The 24,424-nt window shown below is 43.8% G+C and overlaps 1 long non-coding RNA gene across 1 annotated transcript; it reads right to left on the reverse strand.

Annotated features, from left to right (window-relative positions):
- Positions 1-13,080: 13,080 nt before the first annotated feature.
- Positions 13,081-20,386, reverse strand: LOC120986852. Its single transcript, XR_005775814.1, has 4 exons — positions 20,375-20,386; positions 16,598-16,599; positions 14,733-14,738; positions 13,081-13,210 (listed from the first exon to the last, which is right to left on the reverse strand). It is a non-coding gene; the product is annotated as an uncharacterized LOC120986852 (long non-coding RNA).
- Positions 20,387-24,424: the final 4,038 nt, after the last annotated feature.

Raw genomic sequence — 24,424 nt, forward strand, 5'->3', positions numbered from 1 at the left:
AATTAGCACTGTGTATAGACTAGTGGCAGTGGCACTGCTGCTACCTCTATCAGTCACAGTGGTCATGTGATGGATCACATGATCATTGGGATCCCTGCACACAGAGTCTATCTAGTCCCAGCACAGCCCTAGCAGTGCCAAGTCCATGCACAGAGCTGAATCCTCATGCAACTGGGGCTGTCCAGTCCCCCAGATTTTTTTTAGTAATCAATATTGGGAATGCTCACCAAAAAACTATAACGTGGAACCTTGCCATTAGAGCAAAATCTGCTAAATACCAATTAGTCAATGTGTGAAAATTAAAAATGACTGGCTGTCAGTGGTCAAGTACCAATTTAATAATCCAATAATAATACATGAAATTATAAAAAACAATACATAAGATAAATATGTCATACAGTAATACATAAATGCTGTTTGGTTGCAGTCACGGTCCTTGCCATATTGCTGGGCCTCATGTACAACGGCTAAGAATGGCTAGAACAGGTACAAATACTGTAAGTCTGGTGGTGGTATAAATGATAAAAAATAAATTAAAAAAAACTGTGATCCAAACACAATATGTCGAATCATAAATAGCATGGGAAGACTATTCAAATAAGGCCTCATGCACACGACCGTTGTTGGGTTCCGTGTCCGTTGTTCCATTTTCCGTGATTTTTCTGCGGACCCATTGACTTTCAATGGGTCCATTGAAAACTCGGAAAATGCACCGTTTGTCATCCGCGTCCGTGATCCGTGTTTCCAGTCCGTCAAAAAAATATGACCTGTCCTATTTTTTTCATGGACAACGGTTCGCGGACCCATTCAAGTCAATGGGTCCGTGAAAAAACACGGAGGCACACAAGATTGTCATCCGCGTCCGTGATCCGTGTCCGTTTTTTTCCTATCATTTTCAAGGCAAACTTGACTTAGATTTTTTTTTCGCTTTTCATGTCTGGTGATCCTCCAAAAATCAAGGAAGACACACGGAAAAAAAAAAACGGAAACGGATCGCGGAACAACGGAACCCCGTTTTGCGAACCGTGAAAAAATACTGTTGTGTGCATGAGGCCTATGATTAAGGTTTTGGTTTTAAAAAAGTAGCTTGAAAAGTAATTAGACATAGCCACCATGGTTGTGCTTTTATCGCCATAGATCACAGTACTTCTTATCTCACCAGAATGTAATTGATATTAAAAGGGTTTTCCAGGACATTAATACTGATGCCCTACCTCTGGATAGGTTATCAGTATCTGATCGGTGGGGGTCCGACACCTGGGACCCCGATGATCAGCTGTTTGAGATGGCACCGATACTCCTGTGAGCGCCACAGCCTTCTCTGTGCTCACCATGCACTGCGCAGTACATTGTATAGCGGCTCTGCTTTGTATCGCAGCTCAGCTCCATTCCCAGGAGAATGCCCCATATATCCATTTCTGGGAAACAGAAATCTACACATTAGTACATATTATATTAATAAAACCTTTTCTAGGCTTTACTATTATAAGCTTTAGGTTGACTGTACTTTAGGTTTACGGCACTATTATTTATTGTTTTTGTGTATTAATGTATATAGTCATGTAAAAGCTAATCCATACATATATGTGTAAATATACCCAGCCTATAAAGGGCAGACACTTGCAAGATGTCATGTTATGTATCAGAGAAATGTGAAATAAACTCTACAATGCTTCAGTGTCTCAGGTTTGATTTGGTATCATGATTTTAGTACTGGGAAAATAACCATATGAGAATATGCTTAATTAGATAGTTTTTTTTTTTTTACTTTGGAGAAGATGCCCAGATCAGATTGTGTCTTAAAAGGGTTCATCCGTTTTTTTCTTAAAAATAATGAAAAAAAATGTTTTATTCACTTGAGCTGCTGATTCAGCATTGGTGCTGCTTCCCACCAGTCTTCATTTACTTCCTGGCATTGGTCACATTCTGTGTAAGCACATGACTGTTGCAGCCATTAACTGGTCACATCAGTGATACAGCTGAGACCTGGTCTGCGATCAGGTTCAGTCTACGCATTTTACAGCTACTGGCAGTCACCTATCTCAGCAGTATCTCCTTTGATTCCAATGATTGAACAAGCAGTATATCACCACTGAGACTATTGACTGCCCATAGCGATCATGTGCTTGGACAGAACATGAAAGCTGTCTAAATACTCATGAGAGTCAGAGTGCTGGACTGTGGGTGGCTTCAGCAGTATTTATTTGATTATTATTATTTTTTTATAACTTTTTACTGAGTCACAACATAACTTAAGAAAGGATTAATGAAAAAGAGCTGGCACTTTTTCTGTTCCCAGAGAGAAACATGGAAGACAAGTCCATCAAATCATGTATGTGCTTGAAAATCTCTTGCCAAAATGAAGAAATCATGGGATATTCCTAAAAAATATGATATAAAGAGCCTCTACCACCACATAACCTCCAATATAAATTCAAAGTTGTTGGGAATATTTATGGCAAGTGTATCTGGGTGTAATACTATAGTGTGAAAAGTTTACAGTGGAATTCTAATAAATTCATAGAAACATAGAAACATGTGTCGGCAGATAAGAACCATTTGGCCCATCCAGTCTGCCCAATATACTGAATACTATGAATAGCCCCTGGCCCTATCTTAAATGAAGGATGGCCTTATGCCTATCCCATGCATGCTTAAACCCCTTCACTTTATTTGCAGCTACCACTTCTGCAGGAAGGCTATTCCATGCATCCACTACTCTCTCAGTAAAGTAATACTTCCTGATATTACTTTTAAACCTTTGCCCCTCTAATTTAAAACTATGTCGTCTTGTAGCAGTTTTTCTTCTTTTAAATATTCTCTCCTCTTTTACCTTGTTGATTCCCTTTATGTATTTAAAAGTTTCTATCATATCCCCTCTGTCTCGTCTTTCTTCCAAGCTATACATGTTAGGGTCCTTTAATCTTTCCTGGTAAGTTTTATCCTGCAATCCATGTACAATTCACCACTGTAATGGAGCAAAGATGAGATTAAAGTCTTTTTTTTCCAATTTATAAAACGAGTTCTCTTGGAAATTTCAACATCCCCTAAAATATCCCATGATCTACCCCGTCAGGTGAATGCTTTAAAAAAATAAATAAATAACTGTGCCAGAACTGCCATTTTTTGGTCACCTTGCCTCACAAATAGCATAATACCAAGCGACCAAAGACCATGATAGGGTATGGTTGGTATTAGGAATGGAACATACCATTCCTCCTCTCTTGGTGGGAGTGTGCACAACCTGCTTCTTGCGAGGAGGGAAAGTTGAGGGTGTATTAGAAAGCCTGATTTAACAGGAGATTGGCGGGAAGGAATCGTTCTTTCCCAGCAATCGTCTGCTTGCATGAAGCAATCTCCTCCTCAGTATAGAGAGGAGCGATTATTATACCACCACCAATTCCTATCCTGAATCACTGTTTGCTGGCAGCAGATAGTGATTAGACACCATGAAATGCTGCCTGCAAAGGACGATTTTTTTAACCTGTCAAAAGATTTGGATTGCCCGATGAACGAGCGTTTGCTCATTCATCAGGCAATCGGTGGCAGAAATACAATGCCAGATGATCGCTAACAAGCGCTACTACAAACAGTCGTTAGCGATCATCCCCTGAAAAATCTGCAGGTGTAATATACCCTTTAGCAGAGCAAACCTGGAGTGAGGGAGCATGTCCATCTGCTCCCACTCCAAGGGCCCTGGGACTAGTCTGTGAGGACCACTACTCCAGGGATACTGCAGGGTCCTAGGCCACCAGAAGATGTGAAAGCTACAGCATACAAAGTCAGTGGTCAGCACTACAGCTAAACAGACTTCACTGCAAGGTGAGGGGATAATAAGTTAAGACCACAGTTCAGGACAGACACACTCGAAAGTCTGCATCTTACAGGTGGACGCCTATAGCCAAAAGTGCAAGCTTATTGCTGTTAGAGAAGGGGAGTCATAAGAGAGACGGACTACCCTAGAGTGATATTGTCTGCCATCTTGCCTGCCACTGTACCTCATCATTTGAAGATAAAGACATTGCACCTTGCACAGGTGACAGCTGGGTGTACTGTAACTCCTCTTTCTCCCCCTAGTAAAGAAAAACATTTGCTGTACTTCTACGTCTGCCTGATTCCTTCATATCACCTTTTCACTGCACCGAACCCCAGGGAGCGATGGCCTGAGGGAGTACTCCGTGACAACATTTCCTCAGAGCCACTACAACTCCCATCCAATGCACCGGCTCCTCAGGGGCTCACTGCAATGTGTCTCAGATGGCACACACTGGGCACAACATATTGGGTTTATGTGGAAAACTTTCAATTTTCATTTTGCACAGTCCTTTGCTCTTTAATTTCTGCAAAACACTTGTGGCAACAAAATGCTCATCTTATCCTTAAATACCGTGAGGGGCAAAATTTCTAAAATAGGGTAACTTCTTGGAGATTCATGTATTATTTCACCCCAGAGCCTCTACAATTGTCAGCACAAGTAGTGTAAATCACCACATTAGGCCTCTATTAAATATGCATGGTGCTTTTATACTCCTGAACCCTCTCATATGTTCAGACAACAGAATAGGGCCACACAAACCAGGAGGCACAGCATAATAATAGGCTTACTTTTTACACTGGCATATGCTGGGCACAACATATTGGGCACTGAAATGCAATATCTGTGTAAAAATTGCAAACTTCCCTTTGCGCCATCTGCTGTGATTTCATTTTTGCAAAACACCTGTGGGGTCAAAATGCTCACTCCACCCCTTGGTAAATTTGATGAGGAGTGTGGTTTCTAAAATGGAGTCACTTCTTGGGGGTTTATTTTTTTATTTAACCTCAGAGCCTCTGTAATTTTCGGCCAGTGCTGTATAAATCACCAAATTAGGTCTCAAATGCTCATGGTGCTCTTTCTCTTCTGGACCTGCAGTGTGCCCAAACATAGGTTTACGACCACATAGGGGGTGTTGCCATATTAAGGAGAAAATGCGTAATAAATTGTGGGGTGTTTTATCTTCTGTTACCCCTTGGGAAAATAAAAAATCTGGTGCTAAAGCAGCATTTTATTGGAAAAAATCTACATATACATTTTCACAGCCAAGCCTTTTTAAATTCTATGTGGGTTCAAAGCACTCACTGCACCCCTCAATAAATTCCTTGAGGGTGTAGTTTTCAAAATTGGTTTACTTTTTGGGGGTTTCCACTGTACGGGTACCTCAGGGTTTCTTCAAAAGTGACATGGCATCTAAAAACCATTTCAGCAGAATCTGCCCTCCAAAACCATATGGCACTCTTTCCTTTCTTAGCCCTATGGTGTGCCCATACAGCAATTTATGACCACATATGGTGTGCTGCTGTATTCTGGAGACAATTAGTGCTAGTTTATTTTTTCCTATTACCCCTGGTAAAAATGAAAAATTTGGGCCTAAAGCGACTTTTTATTATAAAAATATAATGTTTCTAAATTTTATGAAGAGCCTGTGGGGTCTACACCTCAGTATACTGCTTGAAAAAAAATCACTTGAGGGGTGTACTTTCCAAAATCGGGTCACTTCTTGGGGGTTTTCACTGTAGGAGTACCTCAGGGCCTCTTTAAATGTGACATGGTGCCGAAAACATTCCAGCAAAATCTGCCCTCCAAAAACCATGTTGTTCCTATTTCCTTCTGTGTGCCCATACAGCAATTTACAATCACATATGGGGTGTTTCTGTAAACTGCACAATCAGGGTAATAAACAGGGGGTTTGTTTTGCTTTTAACCCTTGCTGTGCTACAGAAAAAAAAAGACTAAAATAGAAAATCTGCAAAAAAATTTAATTTTGAAATTTTACTTCCATTGTGCTTTAACTCCTGTGAAAAACTTAAAGGGTTAACAAAGTTTGTAAAGTCAGTTTTTAATAATCTGAGGGGTGTAGTTCCTAAAAGGGAGTCATTTATTGGTGATTCTAAAATGTAAGCATGTCAAAGTGACTTCAGAACTGAATCGGTCCTTAAAAAAGTTGGTTTGTGAGAATTTCTTGAAAATTTGCTTAGAAAATTCTAAGCCTTCTAACATCCTTAAAAACATAAAATTACATTTACAAAAGTAGACATATGGGGAATGTTGATAAATAACTATTTTGTGAGATATCACCTATCTGTCTTAAAATCAGAGAAATTATAATTTTGAAAATTGAATTTTTTTAAAAAAATTTTCAGTAAATTTGGGATTTTTTTCATGAATAAAGATAAAACATATTGACTCAAATTTATCATTAATGTAAAATACAAAGAGTCATAAGAAAACAACCTCAGAATCGGTTGGATAAGTACTGTAAAAGTGTTCTACATTTTTTCCACATAAAGAGACACGTCAGATTTGCAAAAATAGGCCCGGTCAGGAAGATGAAAACTGTCTCTATCTTGAAGGGTTTAAGTTGGTTAAGAATATCTTCAGTTTTTTTCACTTACTGCGCTTTCTGCATGAGAGCCATGTTGGATCAGAAGACTCCTTATAACCTGTTTGTGAGCGTTCGATAGACACTGAGGGTCAGTATCAGGTCATTAAAGGGGTTGTCTCACTTCAGCAAATAGCATTTATCATATACAGGAAGTTATTACAAGGCACTTACTAATGTATTGTGATTGTCCATATTGCCTCCTTTGCTGGCTGGATTCATTTTTCCATCACATTATACACTGCTCGTTTCCACTGCTTGTTGCTTGCACACTATAGGAAAAAGTGTCAGTCTCTCTGGTGAATAGGACTATGGGAGCGCGCACAGGTACTCATGTGCATCAGCTCCTGTCTACCACTAGAGAGCAAAATGAGCAGTGTATAATGTGATGGAAAAATGAATCCAGCCAGCAAAGGAGGCAATATGGACAATCACAATACATTAGTAAGTTCCTTGTATTAACCTTCTCTACATGATAAATGCCATTTGCTGAAGTAGACAATCCCTTTAAGGGTGAAATACAGTATTCCCTCAGGGCAGGGCCGGCTCCAGGTTCATGTGGGCCCTTGGGCGATAAAGCCTCAGTGGGCCCCCTTGTGGCATTTTGCACAACACACGTGGCAATAAAACTGCATATATTTTATATGGTGCCAAATACAATAGACAGAGCACACTACAGAGTGGATATACGTGAATTAGTGTTGGGCGAGCATGCTCGGCCAAACACTATTTTGACTCGATTCTCCTCCCCGCACGTTTGTTGGCTGCTACGCAGCCAATAAACGTGCGGGAAAGTGCTGGCACTCACTGTAATGCCGTAGCCATGTTGGTTACTGGCATTACAATGATTGGCTGGCCGGAATGCGTCATCGGGTGCTATACAGCGATGACACGTGGTTCGGCTCAGTCTTAGTCAGGGAGAACTGCAGCAGAAGGGACCGTAGGAAGGCGCAAGGGACCGTCGTTAACGGAAGGTATGTGTCACCGAGGTTCCTGGCCTTGGTGGAGTAAAAGCCAGTTTTTATGTGTCAGCAGCAGTTGCTGTTTGACACCTTGCTATTAAGTATAGCTGTAATAGCTGATCCGGGATGGCTCTTACCTGGAGTAGTCCAAGTGCTGGATGGGTGACTACTCCCCACGTTCCAGGCCAGGTCTTGGCTGGCATATATAAAAAACCCAGCCAGCAGTGTCAGCTGGTGGTATTTACCTCTCTTTTTGACAGAGGAGCTCTGGCAATCACTGGATTGGGATCTGAGCTGTGTGCTAGGCTGGAGGCCTGAGTTTGGGAGGTCTGCTCTGTCCTGAGCAATGCCGATTGGGTGTGATCTAACACCTAGGACAGGCATCCTCAAACTTCGGCACTCCAGCTGTTGTAAAACTACAACTCCCACAATGCCCTGCTGTAGGCTGATACCTGTAGGCTATTCGGGCATGCTGGGAGTTGTAGTTTTTCAACAGCTGGAGGGCCGCAGTTTGAGGATGCCTGACCTAGGATAACATTTGACTGTTTTGCTGTATGAACTGTCTAGGTGTGAACGAACACCAAAACTGAATAAAACAGTTTTTGAGTTACAAACTGGTCTTTGCATCTATACTGCGTCCGCTTGTCCTGTCTACTAGAGCGAATGCCCACAGGACAGATAGTGTAGGGACAGGAATTGTTTTTTAAGGACTATTGTTTTATCTGGCTGCAATATATATTATTAGCACAACCTGCGCTAAATTGCGTGCACTTGTTGGCCGCTGCTGACAGTGACACAACCTCTGCTACATCTGTTGTGTTACATTTGCACGTCCTAAATATCTGTGACATTCAGCGCAATTGTTTGGCCGCTGCTGACAGTGACATTACCTGCGCTACATCTCCTGTATAATGTTTGCACATCCTAAATATCTTTGACATTTAGTGTAATTTATTTGCGCATACACTTACAAAACCTGCGCTACTGTACATGTGACATACTTGCAAGCATATATACCATTTAATATGCTCAAGGCGAGCAGTAAGGGACGAGGAAGTGGCTGTGCTGTGATGGTGCATGCAGAGGCCATGGCCCTGGGCGCGGTGAAACTGTGCCTGCTGCCAGAGCACAAGAAACACACTCATCCACGATACCTAGCTTCATGTCCCAGTTTGCAGGGCGGCGCAGGACACCACTCTCGAAGTCACACCAGTGCGACCAGGTGGTCGGTTGGATTGCAGCAGATAATGCTTCCAGTCGGTTAAGCACCACCCTGTCTTCCACAAAGTCCAGTCTCAGTAGCCAAGAGTCTGGTCAACAGAATTCTCACCCTGATACTCCTTCCTCCCACCATGGAGAGTATTGGCAAATAAGTGAACCCACACTTGGATATTCTGAGGAGACCTTTTCATCGCCATTCCTTGATTTGAGGAGATCTTGTGCAGTGATTCTCAAACTCTTGAGCAGCCACAGTCAGAAGAAGATGACGGTGGGGAACAGCAATTAGTGTTTCACGAGTTGGATGATGATGAAGAGACACAGTTGCCAATTAAAATCACAGAAAAAAGATAAAAACATCCTGCACGGTATGATATACAATTGTGCGGATGTCCCTGGCCATATTATTGAAGAAAATCACAGAAATAAGATAATAATGCACTTAGTAAAGTAGATGCAAGCATTATATATGGACAAAGTCCTCACTCTGATATGATAATATCTGAGACACTTAGCCAATATATTTTGATCAAAACACATCTGAGCCCGCCTACCAAGCGCCAAGGTGGTCTCAGGTCCGACGGGTCCTACACTAAACCTACCTAAGCCATTGGGCTTCTATGTTCAGGAGCGCAGACGCCGCACATATGGTGTGCTGCTCCTAGTCACCTCCATGTGCATCATCAACCAATAGGAGGAGGAGCAAGCACACCCATATGTACCACCTAATTAAGGCTCTCTATTGGATAGGAAGGGCAAAAGTGCAGAGGAATGCTACTCCCAAGATAAAATAGGTGCGCATTCACACTTGAAGGTGCCACTCCCTCAAGCATATACTACATAGACCAAAAAAAAAAAATGTCTACTTAGCATTTGCTTGAGGGAGTGGCACCTTCAAGTGTGAATGCACACCTATTTTATCTTGGGAGTAGCATTCCTCTGCACAGTTGCCAATTAGTCAACGGCAATTAGTTTCTCAAGATGTTGATAATGAGGATAAGAGACAGTTCTCAAAAAGTGAGGTTATTGTTAGGTCAACAAGTCAGGAGTATGACCAGAGTGAGGAAGTGGAAGAGGAGGTGGTGGATGATGAAATCACTGATCCAACCTGGGAAGGTGGCAAGCTGAGCGAGGACAGCAGTACAGAGGGGGAGGGATCCACAGCACCGTAACAGGCTGGAAGAGGCAGTAGGGTAGCAAAAGGGAGAAGGTGGGCCACACCAAACAGGCCCGCAACTGTTCCCCAGAGCACTCCCTTGCAGCATTCTCCCTTTCCATGGGGTAGAAGTTCGCAGTCTGGCGCTTTTTAGAGGAAAGTGCGGACGATAAAAGAATTGTCATTTGCAACATGTGCCGTACCAAAATGAGCAGGGGCGTGAACACTAGCAACCTCACCACCACCAGCATGATCCGCCACATGGCATCAAAGCACCCTAATGGGTGGGCCGAACGCCTGGGTCCACAATCAGTGTCTGCGGGTCACACCACTGCCTCCTCTTCCCCTGTGTTACGTGCTGGCCAATCCCCTGTCCAAGACGCAGGCCCGGATGCCTCCCGCCCTGCAACTGGACCTACGCAAGCACCTGTGTCCAGCGCAGCGTACAGATGTCCATACTCCAGGCCTTTGAATGAAAGCGCAATTGCCCAGCCACTAGAGATGGCCTTGCGGTTCGCCCGGCGGTCGTTTCGCGGCGAACTTTGCTCGTTCGCGATTCGCCGAGCATGAAAACATATGACAATATTCGCACGCGCCTTATTTTTTTTGCATAGCGCCAAACTTTGACCCATGACACACTCATCAGGTGGGACAGGACAGCCAATTGAGACGTTTCAGCACATGGACACACCCCCAACCCTATAACAGAACCGGATCTGGCATCCATTTTACATTATGTGTTTTGCCAGTGTAGGGAGAGGTTGCATTTTGGAGCAGGGACAGTTAGGGACAGCAAACGCTAGCTAATAGGGCCACAAAAGCCCTTTTAAGGACCGGTATATGTGTGCTATCGATAGATGGGATATAGAGGGGTGTAATATACTTATAATATACTTTCTAACATAGAAATTATATTATAGTGTATTTGTATTGTGCAGCAGTTGAGTGCGGTTCTGCTGCGATACTGCATTGCAATGGGTGTGATATACTTGTTGCCCCCCAAAAAACTGGTTGAGGGCTGCAATATACCTTCTTCCACAAAATCCTGATTGAGGGGTTCTATATACCTGTTTCTGCCAAATACTGATTAAGGGGTGCTATTTACTAGTGTTGAGCGCGAATATTCGAATATCGAATTTTTTTCGCGAATATTGGCACTTAGCTAATTCGCGAATATTTCGAATATAGTGATATAAATTCGATATTTCGAATATTCTTTTTTTTTATTTTTATTTTTATTTTTTATTGTTATATTTTTTTCTTTCCCACTTCCCTAAAGTTGTTGTTACCTGTCCTTTGGATTCCTGGCTGCTACAGTCAGTGCCCGTTGCCGCTTCTGCCGACTTCCGTGCTCATGGAGCGTCCCCATCACCATGGGAACGTCTCCATATACAATAATTCAAGTTATAATAATCGAATTTCGATTTTAACTTAGCACTGCTATATTCCATGGCCTAATATGGAATATAGCAGTGCTAAGTTAAAATCGAAATTCGATTATTATAACTTGAAATAATCGAATTGCGATTTTTCACGTAATTCTCAAATCCGACAGTACATTCTAGTATATGGAGATGTTCCCATGGTGATGGGGACTCTCCATGAGCACGGAAGTCGGCAGAAGCGGCAACGGGCACTGACTGGAGCAGCCAGGAATCCAAAGGACAGGTAAGAACAACTTTAGGGAAGTGGGGAAGAAAAAAATATAACAATAAAAAAAAAAAAAAAATTCAAGTTATAATAATCGAATTTCGATTTTAACTTGGCACTGCTATATTCCATATTAAGCTAGAATTAACGAATATGGAATATAGCAGTGCTAAGTTAAAATCGAAATTCGATTATTATAACTTGAATTAATCGCATTGCTATTTCAATAGGAGAGTAGCCTTTAAGTTAAAATCGCAATACGCGATTATTTAAATCGCATATTAATCGCGATAACAAGAATAATGACGAATATTCGATTTCGACGAATATAAAATGAATATTCTATCGAATATTCGCGAATTTCGTCGAAATCGAATATGGCACCTGCCGCTCATCACTACAACTTACCAGTTTCCGACAAATATTGATTATGGGGTGCTATATACCTTCTTCCACAAAATACTGATTGAGGTGTGCCATATACCTGTTTCCACCAAATACTGATTGAAGAGTGCTATATACCTGTTTCTGCCAAATACTGATTGAGGGGAGCGATATACCTGTTTCCACCAAATACTGATTGAGGGGTGCCATATACTTTCTTCCACAAAATACTGATTGAGGGGTGCTATTGCTATATACCTTCTTCCACCAAATATTGATTGAGGGGTGCAATACACCTACTTCCGCAAAATACTGATTGAGGAGTGCTATATACCTGTTTCCACCAAATACTGATTGAGGGGTGCCATATACCTTCTTCCACTAAATACTGATTGAGGGGTGCTATTGCTATATACCTTCCTCCAACAAATACTGATTGAGGAGTGCAATACACCTGCTTCAACAAAATACTGATTGAGGGATGCCATATACCTGTTTCCGCCAAATACTGATTGAGGGCTGCAATATACCTTCTTCCACAAATACTGCTCTTCTCTACAGACTTAGCCAGAGGGTCATTTAAAAAATGACAGGCAGAGGAAGAGGCAGACCGTTCAGCAGGGATAGTAGGGGTTGGGCATGCACCAACCCGGAGCCTAAGTGGGAAGTTGGAGAAGGGGCATGCGATAATTTCAAAGGGCGCACCAGAGTTGGTTGAGTGGCTCACTCAGCCTTCCGCTTCTGCACCCTCCTCATCCTCTGTATCTGCACCCTTCTCACTCTCTGCTGTGTGCACCCAAAGACACCACCACCACCATAGCCCCTCCACTCGAGTCAGATAAATTATTTTTCCATCCATTCCCAGACCTTACTGATGCGCAGCCATTCTTGGCATCGGATGAGGAAGAGGAGGTAGCAACGGCCGCCACCCAGCTGTCTGACGACAGTACCCAGATCGGCCCAAGGAGGGTGGTCCCCGCTGTTGCTGCCTACTCCGAGATCTCTAATGTCAGTGGTGGTGAAGGTGACGATGATGAGATGTCGATGGACGTCACGTGGGTGCCAACAAGAGAGGAAGAGGAGGGGAGTTCAAAGGGAGAAAAGGAGCAGCAGATAGGGAGGAGAAGGAGGAGAAGCAGGCAGAACTCGCAGTGCACAGGAGGCAGAAAGCAGACTGCAAATGTATCTGGAGCGAGCAATCCACCATGCACGGTCACATCTTGCGCTCCCAGGACACCGGCATATCGCTCTGCAGTGTGGGCTTTTTTTAACGTGTCAGCTGCTGATAATAGTGTTGCCATCTGCAGCCTGTGCTGTCAACGCAGAAGTCGCGGTAAGCCCAACACTCACCTAGGGACGACCGCCTTACGAAGGCACCTGGCCTCCCATCATCGAGCCCAGTGTGAGCAACACAATCAGAACTAGTGATAAGCGGGAGGTGCCATATTCGATTTCGTCTTATATTCGTCAAAATTGAATATTCATCATTATTCTATCTATCGCAAATAAACAGTTGTTCGCATACTCCTCCCCGACAAGCGTCCCCGTCATCATGGGAACGCCTGTGGGTTAGAAGATACCATCGGATCTGAGTTTTCCCTGAGATCGTGAAAACTCAGATCTGATGGTATATTCTAACCCACAGGCGTTCCCATGGTGACGGGGACGCTTGTCGGGGAGGAGTATGCCAAAGTTGAATAACAGTACAGATTGAAAAAAAAAAAAGACGAATATTCTAAATAACGAATATATTCGCCATATTGCTATAACTTAGTTTTTTTGAATATTCGTCATATTCGTCAGATTCTAAAACACAAAGTTATAGCAATATATAGCGAATATTCGTGAAATACACATATAGACTGCAATTTAGCTAATATAGTGCTATAGTATTTTTTTTTAATAGTGTACATTTTTTCCAAATCTGAACTTCAGAAGAGACAAAAAAAATTAGACTATAAAAAAAAAGATTATAGTAGCACTATATTAGCTAAATTGCAGTCTATATGTGTATTTTACAAATATTCGCTATATTGCTATATATTCTTGTTTTAGAATATTATGAATATTTAAAAAAACAAAGTTATAGCAATAGAGCGAATATTCATAAAATACACATATAGACTGCAATTTAGCTAATATAGTGCTATAGTATTTTTTTTTATAGTCTAATTTTTTTTGTCTCTTCTGAAGTTCAGATTTGGAAAAAAGGTACACTATTAAAAAAAAATACTATAGCACTATATTAGCTAAATTGCAGTCTATATGTGTATTTCACAAATATTCGCTATATTGCTATAACTTCGTAATGATGAATATTCTAAAAAAACTAATATATAGCAATATAGGGAATATATTCGTTATTTAGAATATTCGTCTTTTTTTTTTCCAACCTGTACAGTCGTTCGCATACTCCTCCCTGACAAGCGTCCCTGTCACCATGGGAACGCCTGTGGGTTAGAATATACCATCGGATCCGAGTTCTCACGATCTCAGGGTATTTTCTAACCCACAGGCGTTCCCATGGTGACGGGGACTCTTGTCGGGGAGGAGTATGCGAACGACCGTACAAATTGAAAAAAATATATACAAATATTTAAAATAACGAATATATTCCCTATATTGCTACATATATTCGTCTTTTAGAATATTCGTCATTTTATTTTCCATATGAAAAAATTATTCCTTCTTGCTTAAGTTGCTTGTGGGCCAATGACTCATTGACCCACAAGAAAGAAGCAGGGAGGCATCATGTTTTCAGATGTAAAAAAAGGACGAATATTCAATATAGCGAATATATAGCACTATATTCGTAATATTAGCGAATTAGCGAAGTTGCGATGTTCGCGATTAATATTCACTATTCGAATATTCGCGCTCAACACTAGTCAGAACAACATCCCTAGTGCAACATCCCTAGCAACCAATAGAAAAGTTGCCTACCCCTTACTATATAAGAACCTCCCCAGCAGCTTTTTTCTAAACTTTATTGCAGTTATGAAAGGGACTGCAGTGTCATTGCTGTGCTCTCTGCTTGGTTGTATTACATTAGACAGTTAACTTATGTATATAATTCAGATAGTTAGGGGGAGATAGTTTGTAGGTTAAATTGATCTATAGTGTGGCTGAGAGGTTCTGCTGTTCATAGATACATGCTACAGACATAGCGCTGTGATGTCACTAGTTGCACGTATTGCAAAAAAATATGCGCATCATTAATTGGCGAAAATTAACAAGCACATATATTTTGGAGTACTCTATCTGCATATAAAGCTATTCTAATGTTCTATCGTGCCAACCATTTTCTCAAGTCTCAGGAAACTTACTGTATACCAGCTTGAAAATTTTTGCATAAGTGACCCACGTCTGTATTTCGCACGCATCTGTGGTCACAGGCCGATCAGTGGCTAACCCCGCTCAATTTGACAGTTGTTAAAGTGGTGTGCGACAACGGTGCCAATCTGCTGAGCGTGCTGAAACAGGGCAAAATGACACAAGTGCCGTGCATGGAACAAGTACTGAACTTAGTCATGCAGTGATTAGTTGCCAAATACCCCGGGGTCCAGGACGTCATGTGGCAGGCCAGGAAAATCTCTGGGCATTTTAGAAGATCTTACACGGCCATGGCTCGCCTTGCTGACGTTCAGTGGTGACACCACCTGCCCGTCAGACGTCTGATTTGTGACAGCCTGACGCACTGGAACTCCACCTTGTATATGCTTGATAGGCTGCTCCAGCAGCAATGTGCCATTAATGACTACCTTACGAACTCTGCAGCAGGACAGGTTCTGGGGAGCTTGGTTTCTTTTCACCGCGCCAGTGGCTGCTCATGCGCGACGCATGCAGACTTCTGCGTCCATTTGATGAGATCACCAAACTGGTCCGTCGCAGCCAGGGCACCATCAGTGACATCGTGCCTTACGCCTTCTTTCTGGAGCATGCATTGCGTCGTGCCATTGATCAAGCCGTTCGAGGAGCAGGAGCTGGAAGATGACAAAGTCGCAATGCTAAATGAATTCCCAGGGGGGGGGGCTACTCCATCTGAGACAAGTCAGCAGGATTCTGAAGAGGAGTCAGGGGAGGATGGTGCCTGGGGGGGGGAGGAGTAAGAAGAGCAGGCTTTAAACTTTTCGGGGATCCCTGGTGTTGTCAGTGGATGGGGGGAGGAGACCGAGGACGACATTCTCCTGGGTGATGAGCAGGAGCCAGGGCGCTCTACCTCTTCCAATTTAGTGCAAATGGGGGCCTTCATGCTCCAGTGTTTGAAGAGGGACCATATAAAAAGCATAAAGGGCAAGGACCAGTACTGGGTGGCAAAGTACTTAGTCCCCCGGTACAAACACAAAATGGCGGACATGTTACCAGCATCACAGAGGGCTGTCAGAATGTAGCATTTCCAGGCCTTGCTGTGAGAGATGCTGCATTCTGCTGTTGTGTGGTTTAAAGAGGTGTTAGTCACTTTGGATATGAGATCATTCTTGCAGTGAACCCATTGACAGCCGCCTTCCGGATCCAGGGAATGCCTAGACCGACAGGTGTCCGACTACATCAGATAAATGGCCGATGTGGACGCACTGAGAAGCGAGGAACCCCTGGACTACTGGGTGTACAGGCTTGACCTGTGGCCAGCGCTGGCACAATTTGCCATGGAACTCTTGACTTGCCCCTTGACGAGTGTCCTGTCCGAAAGGACGTCCAGTGCAGCAGGGGGGATCGTGACCGATAAGCGCACTCGCCTAGCTCACGACAGTGTGGACTACTTCACATTTCAAAAAATTAATGAGGCAAGGATCTAAGAAGAATTCAACAACTGTGACGACCCCGTTTAATTGAATTTCCTTATGCCAGCCCACACATATCCTCCACCACCCAGAACAAAGAATGGTCCCTGTCTTATGTAAATACGGCAGCATAAAAGGACTTTTCTGTCCGGTGAATGCCTAATGTTTGGGGCCTGTACTCCACTGGCCTGCAGCAAAATTGGTATCCAATGGCCGTCTAATATACCTCCAGCTACATAATCACTTGATCTTTTCTGTACGGTAAATGCCTAATTGTTGGGGCCTCTGAGGAATTCAACACCTGTGACGACCACAAGTTATTAAATTTCACCTATTATCATTTGGGGTTTATTCAAGAGGGGGGATTTCGTCCTCCCTGAAGTTGGGGGATGGGTTCTCCAGACAGGGATATATATAGCCGCTCTCACACAGGCAAGATATGCCAGTCATGAATAAGAACTCACCTGTTTGAAACGCGTAGATTGCAACAGGACCTGTGAACAAGTTTTATTGCTGTCTTCTTGTCACTGAAAATAAAGAAAATTTCGCTCAAGAAAGCAGTGGTGCTGGAAAATTCTTCTCTATTGCTACTATCAAGGTCTTACCTTCACTTCCGTGCACCCGAGGTGGAACATTCATATCATCACAAAACACGGGTGAGCTGGATACCTCCATTATCTAATATCCAATGACCGTCTAATATACCTCCAGCCACATAATCACTTGAAGTTTTCTGTCAGGTGAATGCCTAATGTTTGGGGCATGTACTCCAGTGGGCTACAGTAAAATTGTTATTCAGTGACCGCATAATGTACCTCAAACCACATAATCACAATTTATTTTATGTCAGGTGAATGCCTAATTTTTAGGGACCTTACTCCCGTGGCCTACTCCCGTGACCTAAAATAAAATATTTCTAGGCTCCAGCAGGGCACATTTTTGGGAATTTCCCTTTAAGACGCATAAAAATGGCCTATGATAAAAATGCATATTTTTTGTGGGAATTTTTGGCATTGATCTCCCTCTGGTATGTCACTGTCTATGTTGTGGGACTATTTGTGCACTTCTAGTAAGTATTTTGTGGCTGCAAATATGACCTGAAGGTTTTTCATATTCGCCTGCCATTAAAGTGAATGGGGCCTGCCACAAACTTACGGTTCGAAAACATTTGATCGCGTTCGTGAATCGTCCCGGACAATGTTCGTCCATCACTACCAGCCATCCACCCACAGGCCATAGCACTAAATGCACACTTTTCCAAATTGCTGGCCCTGGAAATGTTGCCATTTAGGCTTGTGGATACTGAGGCTTTCCGTAGCCTGTTGGCGGCAGCCATCCCTCGTTACTCAGTCCCCAGCCGCCACTATTTTTCCCAGTGTGCCGTCCCCGCCTTACACCAGCATATGTCCCGTAACATCACCCGTGCCCTGACCAACGCAGTTATTGGGAAGTTCCACTTAACGACTGACACATGGACAAGTGCTTGTGGCCAGGGACGCTACATTTCCCTGACGTCACACTGGGTGAATGTTGTGGAGGTCGAGAGAGAGTCATACCCTGGGATGGCACAGGTGTTACCGACGCCAAGGATTGCGGGCCCTACTTCCAACAGGATTTCCGCCAACACCTACATTAGTGGCTGCTAACCCCCCCCCTCCCCCCCCTTCTCCTCCTCCACCTCCTCCTCTGAATTGTCATCTTGCAGCACCAGTTAGCCATCAGTCAGTAGCTGGAAGCAGTGTAGCACTGCAGTGGGGAAGCGGCAACAGGCCGCGAGAGTGGAGATTCAGGGCATGACGTGCTCCACTGATTGCGGATCCCTCACTGGCACTGCCACAATTTATACTAAACCACATTGTGGGTAGTGATTGTAATACTGTGGAACCGGTATCTGTCGGGTTAACACAGTGTCTTTCATCTGACATTGCATGGAAGTTTGTATGTTTTGAGTAAATTCTGGAAGACATGTATAAGATCCATGACTGCCACCGCCGCAGTTAACATTATTCTTTGATATCAACTTTTCTATTTGTCATATAATAGTGACTCATTAGAATTACCTCCTGAGGAACCCGTATTATAGGGAGAAACGCGTTGGAGTATTACCTTTGTGTACTGGATAGCCCCCGTCTGGTCTAGCGGGGACACCATTAACACAGTAAGGTCATTATTGGGTTAAGTTAGTGCTATTTGTGTAATATATGGACAACCAGGGCACATATAGCCTAGTTACGAGGACAGGGAGTCCCTACCACACGGGGTCGTCCCTGGGCAGAGGGTTAGACAGGGTCAGTGTAGGGTTGGATAGTTTCCCCCTCCCCTCTCCTCCTCCTACCTATTCCTGCTAGATCCCATGATATATGTTTGTATGTCTGGTCTTTAGGATTATTACATTTTTGGCCAATGTGTATATCAATTATCAGGATTTCATCCCATTTTAAATAGATCAATTAAACTTTATGATTTTAAGAGTTTGCTTATTCCGCTGGACCATTTGCAGTAGTGGAATACCAGCTACAACATGGTCGTCGCCTTTCCAGTCAGTTTCCGCTCTTCACAAGCGACGAGTGGGCATGGATGTCTGACCTCTGTGAGGTTTTACGCAACTTTGAGGAATCAACACAGATGGTGAGCAGCGATGCCGTTATTATCAGCGTAACCATCCCACTTCTGTGTCTACTGAAACGCTCGCTGCTCACAATGAAGGAGGACGCTTTGCATGTGGAAGAGGTGGAAATAGGGGAAGACAGTACACAGGGTGATAGCCAGACCACCCTCTGTGGCGAAAATAACCTCTCCACTAGGTTTTGGAGGGGCCTGTTTGCCAGCCTCTTGCCTCAGGATTATGGCCCATATACTAACTTTGAAGGAGAAGGTAGACCGGCCGCACAGCCTAAATCTGTGGAACTGTTTTGGGCAGGAAAGCCATGCTTGTGGTCGGCCAAATGTGACTTTCATGGAATTCAGGAACCCCTGCTCAGATCTGGGTGATGACCATGTGATGAGCGCAGTGACATCACCAAAGGTCTTTTTCCCATGTTATAAGGGAAAATAATAAAATTTACACAACACCGATCCCAAACCCGAACTTCTGTGAAGATGTACAGGTTCGGGTCTGGGTACCAAACATGCCGATTTTTCTCACGCGCGTGCTGCCAGTAAAGAGGATCCGCCCTTCCTCAAAAGTGAATAAATAATAGTAAAAAGTATACTGGGCACACTCACTTATGCAGAAACATACACTTTATTAATAGACATATAATATATAATATAATAAAATACAATCAATTAATCTAAAAACGCAATCACACAATATATATAATAATACAATAAAACCCTTAATCGGTGTGTGGAATAAATAACTAATAAATTGCTGGTAATAAATACAATGGATTAAATAATTGTAGCCAGCCTTGGTAAGGCTGAAGATGGAAATATGTTCAGTCCATATAATGAAAAAACAGAAATATCCCAACTGATAGCTTGCGTTAGTTGTATGACTAGCCTCACAAAGTCATATAGTTCACAGTCCTGACTCTTTGGAGGAGAGTAATCTTGCTGTAATCAGAGCAATTCACTTAGGTGAGTATACTTGCGGCGTCCCGCTTATACTCACTGTGTAGTGTGGTTCTTTGTGCTGGTAAATTTGGAAATCGATATCGTTCTCGGCTACTCCTGCAGCAGCTGGATGATGCTGTACCTTTTTGCGTGTCCTTGCGGTCCTCTGACTGCCGCTCCGTAATGACAAGGAGCCGGTCAGTACTGGGACTTACAATTGCTCTTTCCCCACGTCGGCTAGTATACGACACACTCCTGTATAACCTCGTGTGTTTGCGTTTGTAGCCGCCGGCGTGTCAGGGTCTGGTAAGACACGGAAATTCTCAAGGAGTTTAAATTGCGGCACGATTCTGAATAGTTCCAGCATATACTTCTTAGGATTGTCCTGGGGGTCTCTTCACCAAACGCGTTTCGGGGTCCTTGCCCCTTCCTCAGATTTCCAAATTTACCAGCACAAAGAACCACACTACACAGTGCGTATAAGCGGGACGCCGCAAGTATACTCACCTAAGTGAATTGCTCTGATTACAGCAAGATTACTCTCCTCCAAAGAGTCAGGACTGTGAACTATATGACTTTGTGAGGCTAGTCATACAACTAACGCAAGCTATCAGTTGGGATATTTCTGTTTTTTCATTATATGGACTGAACATATTTCCATCTTCAGCCTTACCAAGGCTGGCTACAATTATTTAATCCATTGTATTTATTACCAGCAATTTATTAGTTATTTATTCCACACACCGATTAAGGGTTTTATTGTATTATTATATATATTGTGTGATTGCGTTTTTAGATTAATTGATTGTATTTTATTATATTATATATTATATGTCTATTAATAAAGTGTATGTTTCTGCATAAGTGAGTGTGCCCAGTATACTTTTTACTATGATTAAAAAGTATATATATAAAGAAAGGAATGAATAGTATGCCATTAAAAAGTGAATGGGAGCAGAAAAAGAGCGCCACCCTGGGATAGCACACGTGTCAATTGTGAAAAATGATGATCAATGGAATAAAGTATATACGGTACAATGACCAACCAATGACCAAAAAATAACCTGGATACAGGATGAGTCAACGGTCAAAAATAAACCTACACGCCAAAAAACTACAACGGGGTTTGTATTGCAGGTGCAACATGAATGAAATAAGAAACAAACCACAGTAGAGACCAGGTAGAAAATATCCTGCATCAAATGCCGTATAGGTAAAGAAGGAACAGGGACTCACCAAAAAGACCGTATGCTATGTCACCCAGGATGACGCTACCCCAACGCGCATTTCGGCGTGCCTTCATCTGGGGGTGAACGAAGGTTCCGTATACGGTCCGCAAAAAAACGGAACGGACACGGAAAGAAAATACGTTCGTGTGCATGAGCCCTAACTTCCTTCCCTCACAGCCCAGCTCAGTGCCACACACTGCTAAGCCCCTCCCCCTAAATGACTGCTGATCCCACTGTACTCATGCACGGACGCTCCGCAGGCCTGGAGATCCTGTGCAGTGACATCATGCGCAGGCAGCGCAGCAGCAGTATGTCATGGCCGGGTGATGTTTAAAGGTACTGCGGCCGCTGCAATTTTAAAGTGAGGAAACGAGTGGACCCCTAAGGAACAGTGGGCCCCGGCACTTGCCTGGGTATGCCAGGTGCTGACGCCGGCCCTGCCTCAGGGAGTTGAGTAGCTGATCTTTGTAACATGTAATTTAAAAAAAAAATGTGTTGTTCCTCCAAGATCTGGAGAGTGATATATGTAGGGACAATATGAATATAAAAAAAATGAGAGAATGGTCTGAGCAAGCAGTAATGCCTATCTCAGACGTCTTTACATGGGGAAGCATCCATCTGTCCACAATAAACAAAACTATGAGTGATAAAAACTTGTGTTGTGCACAGTCAAATGTGTATTTCATATAAGAAACATTAAAGGGGTTATCCCATGATTAATGTAAAAAATAAAAATCTGACATCATATACAGTTGCAAGAAAAAGTATGTGAACCCTATGAAATTATATGGATTTCTGCACAAATTGGTCATAAAATGTGATCTGATCTTCATCTAAGTCACAACAATAGACAATCACAGTCTTCTTAAACTAATAACACACAAATAATTAAATGTTACCATGTTTTTATTGAACACACCATGTAAATATTCACAGTGCAGGTGGAAAAAGTATGTGAACCCTTGGATTTAACTGATTGAACCTCCTTTGGCAGCAATAACTTCAACCAAACATTTCCTGTAGTTGCAGATCAGATGTGCACAATGGTCAGGAGTAATTCTTGACCATTCCCCTTTACAGTTTCAGTTCAGCAATATTCTTGGGATATCTGGTGTGAATCGCTTTCTTGAGGTCATGCCACAGCATCTCAATCAGGTTGAGGTCAGGACTCTGACTGGGCCACTCCAGAAGGCGTATTTTCATCTGTTTAAGCCATTCCGTTGTTGATTTACTTCTATGCTTTGGGTCGTTGTCCTGTTGCAACATCCATCTTCTGTTGAGCTTCAGCTGGTGGACAGATGGCCTTATGTTACTTGGAAATAAATTTTTCCTTCGATGATAGCAATCCGTCCAGGCCCTGACGCAGCAAAGCAGCCCCAGACCATGACGCCCTCACCACCAGACTTCACAGTTGGGATGAGGTTTTGATGTTGGTGTGCTGTGCCTCTTTTTCTCCACACATAGTGTTGTGTTTTTCTTCTAAATTCAACTTTGGTTTCATCTGTCCACACAATGGCGTAACTACCGGGGAAGCAGGGGAAGCAGCTGCTTCGGGGCCCGGGCTGCCAAGGGGGCCCGGCGTCGGCAGCGTGTGTGACAGTTTATTTTCAAGTTCTATCGATGTCTTAACTGTTCAGGGCCCCTTCACAGCAGCTGACCAGGCCCCCTCGCTAATATGATCTAATCTTTCTTGTCTCCTAAAGTCTTCTGATGTGTCTGGGATTCGAACCCACAAAACCTCCAAAGTCTAAGTTTATCAGAGGCAAAGCATTAACTCTCACAACCATAAAGGCTGCATTACAACTGACTGAAAAAAAATGAGACTTCTACTGTTATAGCTGGCTAAGTGTACAGCTATACACATGACAGATGCCCCAACACACCCAGCACTGCTATATCTCTATATAAAAGCTATCCCAGCACACTCAGCTCTGCTATATCTCTATATATGAGCAGCTGTCATATGTATAGATGTACACTTAGCTAGCTATAACAGTAGAAGTCAGTAGCAAGGTGTCTCCTATGGTCTAGTGGTTAGATGCTTTGCCTCTGATACAGAAGGTCCTGGGTTCGAATCCCAGCAGAAACCTTTTCTGAAATATAAGCACTGACTCCATATATGGACATACAGGAAGAGGCTGCATCGCATCGCTGACATGGAGGTAAGTAGAAGTGTTTATATATTTTTTTTTAATACCCGACTGTTACTGCCATGGGGGGAGCGGGGGGCACATGGGGGAGGCACCTGATACTGGCACCTGGGGGGGGGGGGAGAGAGGGGTTGGCACATGGGGGGGAGAGAGGCACCTGATACTGGCACCTGGGGGGGGGAGAGAGGGGTTGGCACATGGGGGGGAGAGAGGCACCTGATACTGGCACCTGATACTGGCACCTGGGGGGGGGGAGGGAGAGGGGTTGGCACCTAATACTGGCACCTGGGGGGGGAGGGGTTGGCACCTGATACTGGCACCTGGGGGGGGGTTGGCATCTGATACTGGCACCTGATACTGGCACCTGGGGGGGGGAGGGGTTGGCACCTGATACTGGCACCTGGGGGGGGGGTTGGCATCTGATACTGGCACATGGGGGGGGGGAAGAGAGGCACCTGATACTGGCACATGGGGGGGAGAGGGGTTGGCACCTGATACTGGCACCTGTGGGGGAGGGGGGGTTGGCACCTGATACTGGCACATGGGGGGGGGAGAGGCACCTGATACTGGCACCTGGGGGGGGGAGAGAGGCACCTGATACTGGCACATGGGGGAGAGGGGTTGGCACCTGATCCTGGCACCTGGTGGGGGAAGGGGGGGTTGGCACCTGATACTGGCACCTGGGGGGGGGGTTTGGCACCTGATACTGGCACCTGGGGGGGGGGGTTTGGCACCTGATACTGGCACCTGGGGGGGGAGAGGCACCTGATACTGGCACATGGGGGGAGGCACCTGATACTGGCACCTGATACTGGCACCTGGTGGGGAGAGAGACACCGGATACTGGCACATGGGGGGGAGAGGGGTTGGCACCTGATACTGGCACCTGGGGGGGGGGGGGGGGTTGGCACCTGATA

Source organism: Bufo bufo, chromosome 1 (assembly GCF_905171765.1).
Source record: "Bufo bufo chromosome 1, aBufBuf1.1, whole genome shotgun sequence".
NCBI lineage: Eukaryota > Metazoa > Chordata > Amphibia > Anura > Bufonidae > Bufo > Bufo bufo.